The sequence below is a fragment of the Manis pentadactyla genome, chromosome 7 (genome assembly GCF_030020395.1).
Source record: "Manis pentadactyla isolate mManPen7 chromosome 7, mManPen7.hap1, whole genome shotgun sequence".
NCBI classification, from domain to species: domain Eukaryota; kingdom Metazoa; phylum Chordata; class Mammalia; order Pholidota; family Manidae; genus Manis; species Manis pentadactyla.
In genome coordinates this window covers 97,923,507-97,929,232 of record NC_080025.1, presented here as the reverse complement: position 1 = coordinate 97,929,232, position 5,726 = coordinate 97,923,507, and the positions used below count along the sequence as shown (strand labels likewise).

At 38.4% G+C, this 5,726-nt stretch overlaps 1 pseudogene; it reads right to left on the bottom strand.

The window, feature by feature from the left end:
* Positions 1-491: 491 nt before the first annotated feature.
* On the bottom strand, positions 492-2,610 carry LOC118908442 (RNA-binding protein FXR1-like; annotated as a pseudogene).
* Positions 2,611-5,726: the final 3,116 nt, after the last annotated feature.

Below are 5,726 nucleotides of genomic sequence, written 5' to 3'. Positions count from 1 at the left end.
AGACTGTCATTTCATCATTGTATGTCCATGGTGACTTTATCAAATATTAATTGACCATATATGTTTGGGTTAATGTCTGGAGTCTCTATTCTGTTCCACTGGTCTGTGGCTCTGTTCTTGTGCCAGTACCAAATTGCCTTGATTACTATGGCTTTATAGTAGAGCTTGAAGTTGGGGAGTGAGATCCCCCCTACTTTATTCTTCTTTCTCAGGATTGCTTTGGCTATTCGGGGTCTTTGGTGTTTCCATAGGAATTTTTGAATTATTTGTTCCAGTTCATTGAAGAATGTTGCTGGTAATTCGATAGGGATTGCATCAAATCTGTATATTGCTTTGGGCAGGATGGCCATTTTGATGATATTAATTCTTCCTAGCCACGAGCATGGGATGAGTTTCCATTTGTTAGTGTCCCCTTTAATTTCTCTTAAGAGTGACTTGTAGTTTTCAGAGTATAGGTCATTCACTTCTTTGGTTAGATTTATTCCTAGGTATTTTATTCTTTTTTTTTTTTATAGCCAGCAACTTTTTTAATGTTACATATACTATTCTCAAGGCACATCTGATGATATATTTTATAACACAGTAGGTGTCAAAGTATGTTTTAACATATGGTTTCTTCAGGATCCCTCCCCTTTCTGAATTCCAAATGGAAGAACTGAAAGTGTGATGTAAAGACTGGCGATCCATATTCTATCTTTGGCAAGCTTGTACAAGCACTATTGTAAAATGTAATGTGAAAGAACTGTAAACTAGGAACTTCTTCAGTTTATGGAACACCATTCAGGACTGCTGCTTCTTGAGTGTTTTCTTCTTTTATGGTATTAATCTTTTCTTCTCCTGGAGTACGTTGGAGCTTAGAAATTTCATCACCAGAAGCACTAGTTGGGCCATTTATTGCCTTTTCTGAAGGACCATGCTCTTCAATCACATCTTTTGCCTAGCCCATTTTCATTAACTGAAGCTGTATCATATTCAGTCATTCCATCCATCAGAACAGCATCTTCATCAGTCCTTCGTCTACGAGACCGCCTACGATGGTTAGTATTGTGATGAGATTCGCTGGCATCAGTGTCTGCAGTCTGATCTGATTCTGTATTATCAAGTAAGCTGTATAGATTGCTGTCTGGATCTTTGAGCACAGAACTGATGGGAGGATTTGCCACCACATGGTCCACCATGACCTCGACCCCCTGAAACACTTCTGCCTCTTCCTTCTGGGCGTCTCCTACTGTCACGCTGATGTCGGCTCTCTCGATCATCTTCTCCTGCCAATGACCAATCACTCAGCTCATCTTTCTGTTCAGATTCTGTTTCAGAGGGGTTAAACAGCTCAGAGTTTGTACCATAACCGGAGGTATAATTAGGACCCCGACGACCTCTGCCTCTTCCATTATAAGACCTAGAACCCCGTCGTAGCTGTTCATCAATCTGCAGGCGTTCCATTCTTAGCTGTTCTACTTCCTTTAGATAAGCAATATGATACTCTAAAAGAACTTGCACATTTCCGATGCTTTCTTTAGTGCCAACAGATACAAATGGAAACATCCCATCTTCTCTCGGTAGTTTATTTTCATTATCTCCTTCAATTCTCACCCGAACCACACCAGATTTGTCCACTATTTCCTGAATGACTTTGCCATTTTTTCCAATTACTTTTCCAACAAGATTCCTAGGAACCTGAATAAAATCCTCCACAAACTCCAAGAAACCTCTAGCCTTTTTTACAGCATCAGCACTCTCTCCATAGATTCGAAATGTTCCAGTATCTTCATCTAGCTCAATAGCTGTAACTCCAGGAACCTTCCTAGCTTGCTGTATGTTACTACCATGTGTTCCTATTGCCAGACCCATCAAATCTTCTCTCACAACAAATTCTTCATGAAAAGCTGCTGCAAGTTGTTTTGTATACTTAATTTCTCTAAGATAGCATGCATGTGCATGTTTGTTGTGGACAGGGCGGGGGAATGTGGAACACAAATCTCCTAGTAGTCTGGACCTAAGAAAAGGAGAGAGAATTCTAAATGTTTAGTGGCCTCTTCATTTCTGGACATAAGCATCAACTTTGTACGAATACTTCGCAAATGCATATCACTTAAAATATTTACTCTTTTCACAGTTGCTTCACTGGCAGACAGTATCATTAACTGTGTGGTTTCTGGATGGTAAAAAATTCTGCATGCTCCTACTGCTTTCTTAAAATCTTTATGTGCATTTTCATTAGCACATGCCTTTCTCAAATTCTCAGGAACATCCACTGTTCATTTAAAGAAAGTATTTTTTTTGACAGTTTTATTTTGATTGACAGGCCGAAGTCGTTCAAATGTGACTATTTCATTGTAAGTGGCATCACAAGCAGCATATTCAATGACATAAAATTCTCCTTTCATCATTCGAACTTTAGCCAACCACCATCCACATTTGCTCTTGAGTATACCTCTACTTCATCTCCTTCACTAATTTCTTTTTTTATATCAGGTGGTGGTGGTAATCTAACTTCATTAAATGGAACCTGGCGTTCTGGTTGCCAGTTGTTCTGAAAAACAACTGTGAGGGAGTCTTCATGAACATCTTTGATAAACCCCTTGTAGAAAGCCCCGTTAGAGCCGTGAACCTCCCTATTTTATTCTTTTTGATGCAATTGTGAATGGAATTGTTTTCCTGGTTTCTCTTTCTATTGGTTCATTGTTAGGTATAGGAAAGCTACAGATTTCTGTGTGTTAATTTTGTATCCTGCAACTTTGCTATATTCCGATATCAGTTCTAGTAGTTTTGGGGTGGAGTCTTTAGGGTTTTTTTATGTACAATATAATGTCATCTGCAAATAGTGACAATTTAACTTCTTCTTTACCAATCTGGATTGCTTGTATTTCTTTGTTTTGTCTAATTGCCAAGGCTAGGACCTCCAGTACCACGTTAAATAGCAGTGGGGAGAGTGGGCATCCCTGTCTAGTTCCCGATCTCAGAGGAAAAGCTTTCAGCTTCTCGCTGTTCAGTGTAATGTTGGCTGTGGGTTTATGATATATGGCCTTTATTATGTTGAGGTACTTGCCCTCTATACCCATTTTGCTGAGAGTGTTTATCATGAATGGATGTTGAATTTTGTCAAATGCTTTTTCAGCATCTATGGAGATGATCATGTGCTTTTTGTCCTTCTTTTTGTTGATGTGGTGGATGATGTTGATGGATTTTCAAATGTTGTACCATCCTTGCATCCCTGGGATGAATCCCACTTGGTCATGGTGTATGATCCTTTTGATATACTTTTGTATTCGGTTTGCTAATATTTTATTGAGTATTTTTGCATCTACATTCATCAGGGATATTGATCTGTAATTTTCTTTTTTTGTGGGGTCTTTGCCTGGTTTTGGTATTAGGGTGATGTTGGCTTCATAGAATGAGTTTGGGAGTATTCCGTCCTCTTCTATTTTTTGGAAAACTTTAAGGAGAATGGGTATTATGCCTTCTCTGTGTGTTTGATAAAATTCCGAGGTAAATCCGTCTGGCCCGGGTGTTTTGTTCTTGGGTAGTTTTTTGATTACCGTTTCAATTTCTTTGCTCGTAATTGGTTTGTTTAACTTTTGTTTCCTCCTTGGTCAGTCTTGGAAGGTTGTATTTTTCTAGGAAGTTGTCCATTTCTTCTAGGTTTTCCAGCTTGTTGGCATATAGGTTTCCATAGTAGTCTCTAATAATTCTTTGTATTTCTGTGGTCTGTCGTGATTTTTCCATTCTCATTTCTGATTCTGTTGATTTGTGTTGATTCTCTTTTTCTCTTAATAAGTTTGGCTAGAGGCTTATCTATTTTGTTTATTTTCTCAAAGAACCAGCTCTTGGTTTCATTGATTTTTGCTATTGTTTTATTCTTCTCAATTTTGTTTATTTCTTCTCTGATATTTATTATGTCCTTCCTTCTGCTGACTTTAGGCCTCATTTGTTCTTCTTTTTCCAATTTCAATAATTGTGATGTTAGACTATTCATTTGGGATTGTTCTTGCTTCTTCAAGTGTGCCTGGATTGCTATATACTTTCCTCTTTAGACTGCTTTCACTGCATCCCACAGAAATTGGGGCTTTGTGTTATTATTGTCATTTGTTTCTATATTTTCCTTGATCTCTATTTTAATTTGTTTGTTGATCTATTGATTATTTAGGAGCATGTTGTTAAGCCTCCATGTGTTTGTGAGCCTTTTTGTTTTCTTTGTAGAATTTATTTCTAGTTTTATACCTTTGTGGTCTGAAAAATTGGTTGGTAGAATTTCAATATTTTGTATTTTGCTGAGGCTCTTTTTGTGGGCTACTATGTGGTCTATTCTGGAGAATGTTTCATGTGCAATTGAGAAGAATGTATATCCTGTTGCTTTTGGATGTGGAGTTCTATAGATGTCTATTAGGTCCATCTGCTCTACTGTGTTGTTCAGTGCTTCCGTGTCCTTACTTGTTTTCTGCCTGGTGGATCTATTCTTTGGGGTGAGTGGAGTGTTGAAGTCTCCTAGAATGAATGCATTGCAGTCTATTTCCCCCTTTAGTTCTGTTAGTATTTGTTTCACATATGCTGGTGCTCCTGTGTTGGGTGCATATATATTTAGAATGGTTATATCCTCTTGTTGGACTGAGCCCTTTATCATTATGTAGTGTCCTTCTTTATCTCTTGTTACTTTCTTTGTTTTGAAGTCTATTTTGTCTGATATTAGTACTGCAACCCCTGCTTTCTTCTCGCTGTTGTTTGCCTGAAATATGTTTTTCCATCCCTTGACTTTTAGTCTGTACACGTCTTTGGGTTTGAGGTGAGTTTCTTGTAGGCAGCATATAGATGGGTCTTGCTTTTTTATCCATTCTATTACTCTGTGTCTTTTGATTGGTGCATTCAGTCCATTTACATTTAGGGTGACTATTGAAAGATATGTACTTATTGCCATTGCAGGCTTTAAATTCGTGTTTACCAAAGGTTGAAGGTTCACCTCTGTAGTATCTTACTGCCTAACTTAGCTCGTTTATTGAGCTGTTATATACACTGTCTGGAGATTCTTTTCTTCTCTCCCTTCTTATTCCTCCTCCTTGATTCTTCATATGTTGGGTGTTTTGTTCTGTGCTCTTTTTAGGAGTGCTCCCATCTAGAGCAGTCCCTGTAAGATGCCCTGTAGAGGTGGTTTGTGGGAAGCAAATTCCCTCAGCTTTTGCCTGTCTGGGAATTGTTTAATCCCGCCATCATATTTAAATGATAGTCATGCTGGATACAGTATCCTTGGTTCAAGGCCCTTCTGTTTCATTGCATTAAACATATCATGCCATTCTCTTCTGGCCTGTAGGGTTTCTGTCAAGATGTCTGATGTTAGCCTGATGGGTTTTCCTTTATAGGTGACCTTTTTCTCTCTAGCTGCCTTTAAAACTCTTTACTTGTCCTTGATCTTTGCCATTTTAATTATTATTTGTCTTGGTGTTGTCCTCCTTGGATCTTTTCTGTTGGGGGTTCTGTGTATTTCCATGGTCTGTTCGATTATTTCCTCCCCCAGTTTGGGGAAGTTTTCAGCAATTATTTCTTCCAAGATACTTTCCATCCCTCTTCCTCTCTCTTCTTCTTCTGGTACCCCTATAATATGGATATTGTTCCTTTTGGATTGGTCACACAGTTCTCTTAATATTGTTTCATTCCTGGAAATCCTTTTATCTCTCTCTATGGCAGCTTCTATGCCTCCCTGTTCTCTGGTTTCAATTCCATCAATGGCCTCTTGC